This window comes from Halichoerus grypus, chromosome 7 (genome assembly GCF_964656455.1).
Source record: "Halichoerus grypus chromosome 7, mHalGry1.hap1.1, whole genome shotgun sequence".
Taxonomy (NCBI): Eukaryota; Metazoa; Chordata; class Mammalia; order Carnivora; family Phocidae; genus Halichoerus; species Halichoerus grypus.
Window position 1 is genome coordinate 30,988,664 of NC_135718.1, and position 9,780 is coordinate 30,998,443.

The window sequence follows — 9,780 nt, forward strand, 5'->3', positions numbered from 1 at the left end:
ACCTCTAGTGGAGCTTCCATGCTCTGAGCTAGTGGGGTAAAGTGTGTGGTGGCTCAAGTGTCACAGACTCTAGCTGATCTTATCAACATTTAGCAGATATTCGTGAATAAATGTTAATTTGCTGTCTGCCCTGAGGACAATTTTCAGAGAGTTTAAATGCTTTTTTCTCTTTTTCTTAAATTTCACCAGTTACGATTGCTTCGCTGGCAGATAGGTCCTGAGAGCTCCTCATGCCACCATTCTGGAAGTGTCTCTCAATAAATGCTCTTTTGCTCTTCGCTTTTTTCATTTAACGATGTATCTTGGAAATCACTTCATATCAGTTCATTGAGATCTTCCTCATTTTATTTACAGTGGTGAAGCACTTCATTTTGTGGATGCATTGTGGTCTACTCAAACAGTCTCTTGTGTATGGGGGAGTTTAGGCTGTTCCAGGATCTTGCAATTACGAACGGTACGGCAATGGACAACTTTGTCCACATGTAGGTTCATCCTGGTTGGAGGTGTATATTCAGGGTAGACTCCCAGAGTGGCATTGTTGGGCCAAAAGGCAAACACATATTTACTTTGTCAGATATTGCCAAATTCCTTTCTAAAAGGTTATACTGATTTTTCTTTCTTTCTTTTTTTTTTTAAGATTTTATTTATTTATTTGAGAGAGAGAGCATGAACCAGGGGGGCAGGAGGGTGGGTAGAAGGGCAGAGAGAAGTAGACTCCCTGCTGAGCAGGGAGCCCGATGTGGGGCTCGATCCCAGGACCCTGGGATCATGACCTGAGCTGAAGGCAGATGCTTAACCAACTGAGCCACTCAGGCGCCCCCTGACTTTGATTTCTACCAGCAATCTATAATAATACCTGTTTCCCCACAGCCTTACCAACAGAATGTACTGTCATGTTTTTTTTTTTTCCCCAATTTTTGCCAATCTGGTAAGTGAGAAGTGGTATATCAGTGTAGTTTCAATTCTCATTTCTCTAATTATGAGTGAGATTGAACATCTTTACATATTTTAAAGACCATTTTTATGCTTTTGTGTGAATTGTCTGTTCATATCTTTTCCTTTCATTTTTTCTATTGAGTTTTTGGTCTTTCATTCTTCAGTTTCAGAGTTTAAGAATAAACTGGTGATAACAACCCTTTATCAGTCACATATGTTGCAAATATTTTCTCCTAGTTTATCAGTTACCTTTTTACTTTGTTTGTGTTATTGTTTTTGCCCTTCAAAAATTATTTTTATGTAGTCAAATTTATCAATCTATCAATCTTGGGTTTGAAAGCTTTTCCCTATTTTTCAAAAGTTTGCATGATGCCCCCTCACTTTGACAACAACCCTACGTTAGTACCTGTTTTTGCTAAGCGAAAGAGATGTAAAGAGGATTTTTGCTTCTGTGAAGAAAGGTGAAAGGCAAAAACACTGTTTAGTGTTGGTTTGGCAGCGAGCAGTCCTGGCAGTTTGCACCCCAAGCAGTGAGAGGAGTGGCCCCAGCACACTTCCTCCCCGGGCACAGCTCGGGGTCTCAGCGTCACACTGCAGGAGCTCTGTGTCTGTGAGCATCTCTGCTCCCCCTCCATCTATTTTGTGCATCCGTGAGCGACATGCGTCTTAAGGTATCAGAAAAGCCTAGGGGGCCTTATTTTTTGGGTCTGGGCATGCTCAAAATTTTTTCCATATCATGGTGTTTCTTTGATTTATGCTATTTTGGCTTACAAAAGGTTTCATAGGAACAATCTACTTTCAGAAATGGGGGAAACTTACACTCGTATTAAAAAAAGAATTTACCCATATTTTCTTCTAGTAACTTACGTGGTTTTTTTTTTCTTTTTTTTTCCATTTAGATCACTTTGGAGTTTATTCTTGTGCATGGAGTAAGGTATGGATATAATTTTATCTTTTTCCAAAAGGCTACTCTTTTGCATCTTTTATTTACCCCAGTGATTTCAAATGTCACTTTTGTATACAAATTTCCTTATCTACTAGGGTTTATTTCTGGGATGTCTATTCAATTTCACTGTCAGTCTATTTATACGTCAGTACCAATCACTTTAATTATAGAGGCTTTATTGCACGTTTTAATGTTTGGTAGGGTTAGGTCCTCACTGTACTTCTTTTTCACGGTTTTTTGGCGATTCTTTCATGTTTGTTTTTCTATACGAATTTTATTACCAACTGTTGGTATTTTTATTGGGATTATATTAACTTTATAAATTAACTTAAGAAGGATTTATAACTTTATACTGTGTTGTCCTATCTAAACATAGAAAATGTTTTATCATTCAATTGAGTCTATTTTTGTATCTTTCAGAAATATTGCAAAGTTTTACTCACATAAGTTTTTTACATTTCTTGTAAATTTACTTCTACATACTTAATGTTTTGCTATTGTCAGTGGGGCTATATCCTCTAAGTGGTTATTATTAATGCATATGAAAGCTCTTGGTTTGTGTGTGTTAATTTTATATCTTATCTTTCAGAATTCTTCTACTATTTGAGTTAATTTTATTCTTGATTCTCAAGGGCTTACCAGGTATATACTATCATGTCATCTGCGATATAGATATTTTTACTTTTTCCTCACCAATTCTTACGTCTCTGTATTTTTCCTAAGGAAAATATACATTTTATCTAGGTTTCCAAAATTTATTTGCTTTGAGCTTTGCAAATTAATCTCTTATGATTTTAAAATTTCTTTTGTTTCCATGGTATATCTCTCATTGTTTTTTATTTTGTACATTTGTGCTTTCTCCCTTATTTCTCGATCAAGTTAGAGAATGGTTTGTCTATTTTGTTAAATTGTTCAGGAAACCAGGATTTTGATTTATTAATTCGATTTTCTGCTTTTCTATTCCTTGACTCTTTAATTTTCTACTCTTACTTCATTATTTCCTACCCTGGGCTTTCTTTTGGTTCACTTTGTCGTTCTTTTCCTATTTTTCCCTCCTAGTTTTTTGAGCTAAGAATTTAATTAATTTATTTTCATTCTTTTGTTTTTAACTGATAAAAGTGTTTTTTTGTACTGTGTACTTTGATCATTGTTGTAATGTATCCCATAGATTCTGATATGTAGTGTTTTCATTAATCATTCTGTTTTAGAAATTCCATAATTAAAGTTTGCATTTCCTCCTTTTAAAAAATTAATATATAATTAGCATACAACATGATGATTATATATATATATATATATCTCACCACATAAATTTAGTTCACATAAATGATCACCACAATATCCATCACCACACAGTTACAAAATAATTTTTTTCTTGTTTCATTTCCTCTTAAACTGAAATTTGTTTAATATACAATTTAAAAATTTTATAAATTTAAAAATTTAAGGATCCTTAAAATTTTCTTAGTTAATATTTTCTAGTTTTATTGTATCGTGATCAGAGAGTGTTGTCCATAAAATGTTCACCTGATAGAACTTACTGAAGTTTTTCTCATGACCTAATATATGATACATTTTTAAGAATTTTTTTTTTACATATATCCTCAAGATCATCAGTTTTAACCTCTTTTAACCCCTACCTGTTGCGTCTGAGACAATCAATCAACTTTTTCTACTTTCCCATTCCTTTTTTCTTCCTTGTCCCATCTTTTTGGTTGCATTATTTCTACTTTGTCACAATGTCTTACACTTGTACTGTGGTCTTCTACCCTCATTTCCTGCTTTGTTTTAGTCTTTGATCTGTAATGATCTGTACTAAAATACCATCAGCCCTTTGTGTTTTTTGTATGTATGTATGTATGTATGTATGTAATCTCTGCAACCCAACGTGGGGCTTAAACTCAGGACCCGGAGATCAAGAGTCACACACATGCTTTACCAACTGAGCCAGCCAGGCACCCCACCAAGTTAAAATTTTGTTAAATTTTGTTAAAATTTTCCAAGTCATCTGTTGGTTGGATGAAGCTTAACCTCTAAAAGATTCCTCAAAAAAGGTCCTAAATTCCTGAAAAATGTTTGTCTTGATACTTGAAAAACAGTTTGGCTGTCATGGATCACACTTTTTTTTCAGTTTCTAGAAAATGCCACTCCATTTTTGCTTTGCTTTATATGCTGCTTTTGAGAAGTTTGATGCTCATCTCATTCTTTTGCACTCGCAGATTATGTCCTTTTGTGTCTGGAGGCCTTCAGAATGTTTTTCGTTATCTTTACAATCTGATAGTTTTACCAAGATATGTCCCAGAGTTCATCATTTCAGGTTAATTTTCTCAGGTAGTTGGAGGTCTTTCAATACATAGATTCAGGTCTTTGTTATTTCTATCACTTTTTTTTTTTTTAAAGATTTTATTTATTTATTTGAGAGAGAGAATGAGAGAGAGAAAGCACGAGAGGGGGGAGGGTCAGAGGGAGAAGCAGGCTCCCCGCTGAGCAGGGAGCCCGATGCGGGACTCGATCCCGGGACTCCAGGATCATGACCTGAGCCGAAGGCAGTCGCTTAACCAACTGAGCCACCCAGGCGCCCAGGTCTTTGTTATTTCTGAAAACGTTTTCTGAATTATAGTTTTAAATGTCAGTTCTGTTCCATTGCTTTGTTTTCTTCTTCAAAGACTCCAATTATATAAATTATGGTCCTTTGTATTTCTTGTATTTCTACCCTTTTCCTTTTTTTCTTCTTTATCTTGTTTTCATTTTCATATTTGTTTTCCTGTCTTCCTTTCCAGCTGGGCTTTTCTTTTCTTTTTTTGTTTTAAGTACAGCACCCAATGACTTTTTTACTTTCGCAGCGAGACGTCCTGGAGGCAGTTTGCACCCCAAGCAGTGAGGTGGCCCCAGCACACTTTGTGCTGTTTTCCCCCCGTGTAACCCAGGTCCTGTTCCAGCATCCCAGACAATCCTTCATTCCGCTATCCATCAATACTTCCTCCTATCAGTCAATCCTCCCCCTTCAAGGGCAACCACTTTTCTGACTTCTGTCCTTTTCAGTCCTGCTCTTTCTTGGTATTCATCTAATGAAATCAGAGTATGTAAACTTCTGTGTCTGGCTTCATTTATTCAATATTATGTATATGAGGTTCAATGTATATAGCATTATGTATATACAATGTTTTATTTGATTGCTGACAACAAATATTCCCTGAACACCTGTTACGTGCTGGGCTTTATAACAACAACAATCTTGAACAATGGCTGCAGCTAATTGTGTGCTCTTTCTGATGCCCAGCATGGGTGGCATTCTCTACACAGGAAAATATAGAACCAGACACCGGGAATGCTTTTTATCATCATCCCCGCAGGCTTGCTGAAGCTAGACAAATAGCCACTAGGATGGTGCCTGGGTCAGAAGGGAAACTGCCTTTTAATTATGCATCTTATAAAACAGTGTTTCAACACTTTTGCCTCAGAATCCCCTGCAAGGCTTATTTAAAACACAGTTTGTGGGGAGCACACCAAAGTGTTCAGCATGATTTGTTCTGGAGGTTTTCATTTTTTTCTTGGGTCTCAGGAAGCATTTCCATGCACTCTACACTCTGGACACTAGTCCTTCAGCTACCTAACTCATAGCTCATTTGGCACTGGGCACCCTGAGGAGCCCCTAGAGGCTGCATGAGTTTTACAGTAACAATTAGGAATGGACTGATTCCAGAAAATATTTAAAGTGAAAGTCCCTCCCAATCCATGAACCAAAATTCTCTCCTTTCTAAGAAAAATGAAATGGTTCTTAAAATTGGCTAAGTTTATAAATTTTGGAGAATTATGATTTAGCAGGCGTGAAAAGGACCCCGTCCATAGACAGGGAAACAGGGTAGCTGGACAGGGGGCCACTTTACCAGAACTAGCCCCGCAGTGCACAGTGCCACCTAGTGGTTACACTGCACCAGAAGGCTCCCTCTTCTGCAAGCCTGTGACTGCAGAGAAAGGGCTGGACAAAATGGGGTAAGAACCCCTTTGGAATGATCAGGGGTGCCTGGGTGGCTCAGTCGGTTAAGCATCTGTCTTCCGCTCAGGCCACGATCTCAGGGTGCTGGGATGGAGCCTCGAGTCGGGCTCCCTGCTCAGCGGGGAAACTGCTTCTCTCTCTGCTCCTCCCCACCTTGTGCGCACGCTCTCTCTCTCTCTCTCTCTCTCTAATAAATAAATAAAATCTTTTTTTTTTTTAAAGATTTTTATTTATTTATTTGAGAGAGAGAATGAGACAGAGAGAGCATGAGAGGGTCAGAGGGAGAAGCAGACTCCCTGCCGAGCAGGGAGCCCGATGTGGGACTCGATCCCGGGACTCCAGGATCATGACCTGAGCCGAAGGCAGTCGCTTAACCAACTGAGCCACCCAGGCGCCCTAAATAAATAAAATCTTAAAAAAAAAAAAAAAAAAAGAACATCTTTGGAATGACCTGTAACAAAATCAGTGGCAACTGCTACACATTTCTAACCTGTGTGTTTTCTGAGGTCTTGCTTCTCTTCGCTTAGGGCTTCCTCTTCTGTATAAGGGCGACCAGGTGAACTTGAGGTTCCCTTTCTGGACAGTGTTTCTTTATGTGGATCAAAATCCCCTCCTAAAGCTTCCCCGGATACTTCCTCTTTCTCGACTTGTAAGTAAAGAAGAAAATAAAACAAAGACTTTATTTTGATGTGAGAATTTTGTTCTTAGTAAATTCATGCTGCTGCGGAGTACTTAGGTAGAAGATTCATTTGGCAGAAGTGTAGGTTGCATACGGACTGCATAATGAGGTTCTAAAGCAGCACGCTCAGGAAAAATACGAGAATGTTATTTTTTTTCCCTGCTAATTTTCCCCCTGAATTGTGAAGATTACATTATAGAATATTTGGAAAGGGGAAGAAGGAGCATTGCCCCTGTCACACAGCACTGTGAGTGGGCTTCTGATTCGTGTTGTTTCACACCTCATTCAGGTGTTATCTTCTGCAGCTGGTGGTAAAATATCATTTGCTTGGAAATGCAGTCAATGAAACAAAAAAAGTAAGGTGTGAAAGTGCAATTGACTAATTGATTACTTAAAATGGTTCCTTTGTCAGAGTGACCAAGAATGCTCAGTGCCCAACAGCGTTAGATATTAGCAATATTTTCCATTTTTGCCATCTCATGGGGAATAATGATAATGTTGGTTAAGTGTGTGTTTTTTGTACTACCTGAGCATGAACATTTCATAAGTTAATTGGCTGTTTATAGTTCTTTATCAATTCTTATTCCTATCTTTTGCCCATTTTTCTACTAGCTTTTTTTTTTTTTTTTTAAGATTTTATTTTTTTAAGGAATCTCTACACCCAACGTGGGGCTTGAACTTACAACCCTGAGATCAAGAGTTGCATGCTCTACTGCATAAGCCAGCCAGGAACCCCTCTATTAGCTTTTTATAGATTTCTTTCTTACTAATTTGAAGGAGTTGTTTATATATTAGTGGTATCACTTTGTCATATCTTGCAAGTTTCTCTCTCACTCTATTCATTTCTCTTTTGGCTTTGTTTATGTATTTAAATGTTTATGTGGTTGAATACATCAATTTTCTCTTTATAGCGTCTCAGTTTCCAGTCTTTTTTAAAAGTCCAAACTTATCTTGAAGTTAAACAAATGTTATCTTTTATTTTTTCCTATTTTAATAGGAAATAGTTCTATTTTTTGTGTTAGTGTATTAATCTCTGTGAAATTTATTGTTGTTTATAGTGTGAGACAAGGTTCTAACTTTATTTTCTTCCGGACAGAGAGCCACTCCATCCCCCACCTTTTTCAGAGAGTGTATAAATTACCACAACCTTTTTGGCAAGTAATCTGGTCATAGCTACTTAAATTTAAAATGCACATACCCTTTTAGAAAAAAAATCAATGAAACTAAGAGTTGTTTTTTTTAAAAAGTAGACAAATTGACACACTTAGCTAGACTAAGAAGACTCAAATAAATAAGAAATGAAAGAAGAGATATTACAACAGATGCTACAGAAATAAAAAAGGAGAGGGGTGCCTGGGTGGCTCAGTCGTTTAAGCATCTGACTTTTTTTTTTTTAAGATTTTATTTATTTATTTGACAGAGAGAGACACGGTGAGAGAGGGAACACAAGCAGGGGGAGAGGGAGAGGGAGAAGCAGGCTTCCTGCCGAGCAGGGAGCCTGATGCGGGGCTCGATCCCAGGACCCTGGGATCATGACCTGAGCTGAAGGCAGACGCTTAACCATCTGAGCCACCCAGGTGCCCCAAGATTTCATTTTTTTTTATGCCTGCATAATATTCGATTGTATATTATACCATATCTTCTTTATCCATTCATCTGTTGATGGACATTTGGGCTCTTTCCATAGTTTGGCTATTGTGGACATTGCTGCAATAAACATTGGGGTGCAGGTGCCCCTTCAGATCACTGCATTTGTATCTTTGGGGTAAATACCCAGTAGTGCAATTGCTGGGTCGTAGGGTAGCTCTATTTTCAACTTTTTGAGGAACCTCCATACTGTTTTCCAGAGGGACTGCACCAGCTTCCATTCCCACCAACAGTGTAGGAGGGTTCCTCCCCAGCCCGCCTTCTCCCGCCGCCGCCTTCCGCAGGCCGTTTTCACCGAGGAAAAGGAATCATATCATATGTCCGCTATCCAGAACCTCCACTCTTTCGACCCCTTTGCTGATGCAAGTAAGGGTGATGATCTGCTTCCTGCTGGCACTGAGGATTATAACCATATAAGAATTCAACAGAGAAACGGCAGGAAGACGCTTACTACTGTCCAAGGGATTGCTGATAATTATGATAAAAAGAAACTAGTGAAGGCGTTTAAGAAGAAATTAGCCTGCAATGGTACTGTAATTGAGCATCCAGAATATGGAGAAGTAATTCAGCTACAGAGTGACCAGCGCAAGAACATATGCCAATTCCTGGTAGAGATTGGACTGGCTAAGGACGACCAGCTGAAGGGTCATGGGTTTTAAGTGCTTTTGGCTCACTGAAGCTTAAGTGAGGATTTCCTTGCGATGAGTAGAATTTCCCTTCTGTCCCTTGTCACAAGTTTAAAAATCGCACAGCTTGTATAATGTAACTTTTTGGGGTCTGCTTTTAACTTGGACTAGTGTAACTCCTTCATGCAATAAACTGAAAAGAGCCATGCTGGGACGCCTGGGTGGCTCAGTCGGTTAAGCGTCTGCCTTCGGCTCAGGTCGTGATCCCAGGGTCCTGGGATCGAGTCCCGCATCGGGCTCCCTGCTCCGCGGGGAGCCTGCTTCTCCCTCTGCCTCTGTCTCTCTCTCTCTCTGTCTCTCATGAATAAATAAATAAAATCTTAAAAAAAGAAAAGAGCCATGCTGTCTAGTCTTGAAGTCCCTCATTTAAACAGAGAGCAAGCAGTAAGCGCCTGGCAGTGTCCGGGCTGAAACCAAGCAGTAATGTGATGTTTCCGTCCAGCCCAGAGCCCCAAGATCACAGATGGCTGTGTCTGGCCAGAAGCTCCTCGGCTCTCCCTCTTCAGAGTTCCCTGCCCTAAGAGAATGTCACCACCTGAACAGCCCACGGTGAAGCTGAGAGGACAGGATGGGGTAAGACAGCAGCCACAGCTGTGCTGCTACAAGGAGTCATTGGTAGTCCAAGAAAGATCCCTGGTGTCTCCAACCTGACCAGGTGGGCGGAGCTTCAAGCGGCCACCTTCCCTCCAGTGAGGCGTGATAGGACATCTGACTTGCCACCACGGTCTTTTTGACCACTCCTATCCTAGCTAATCGATGTCCAAACACCAGAATGTGAGGCCAACCTTCATAGGAGTTAAACTTTTGACAAGGGAACAAACTTCAAACTGATGTATCAGTCACGTAGCTAGCTGTAGAGCTTGCAACTTCCTAGCAACAGCTGCCCAAT

General features: G+C 39.3%; 1 pseudogene across 2 annotated transcripts; it reads left to right on the forward strand.

Annotated features, from left to right (window-relative positions):
- The first annotated feature begins 1,486 nt into the window (after positions 1-1,486).
- Positions 1,487-9,042, forward strand: LOC118547907 (eukaryotic translation initiation factor 1 pseudogene; annotated as a pseudogene). Of its 2 annotated transcripts, XR_013449665.1 has the most exons (4): positions 1,487-1,607; positions 1,836-1,870; positions 6,407-6,528; positions 8,406-9,042. The product of XR_013449665.1 is annotated as a eukaryotic translation initiation factor 1 pseudogene, transcript variant X2 (transcript). The 2 variants fall into 2 exon arrangements; XR_013449664.1 differs by lacking the exon at positions 6,407-6,528.
- The last annotated feature ends 738 nt before the right edge of the window (positions 9,043-9,780 follow it).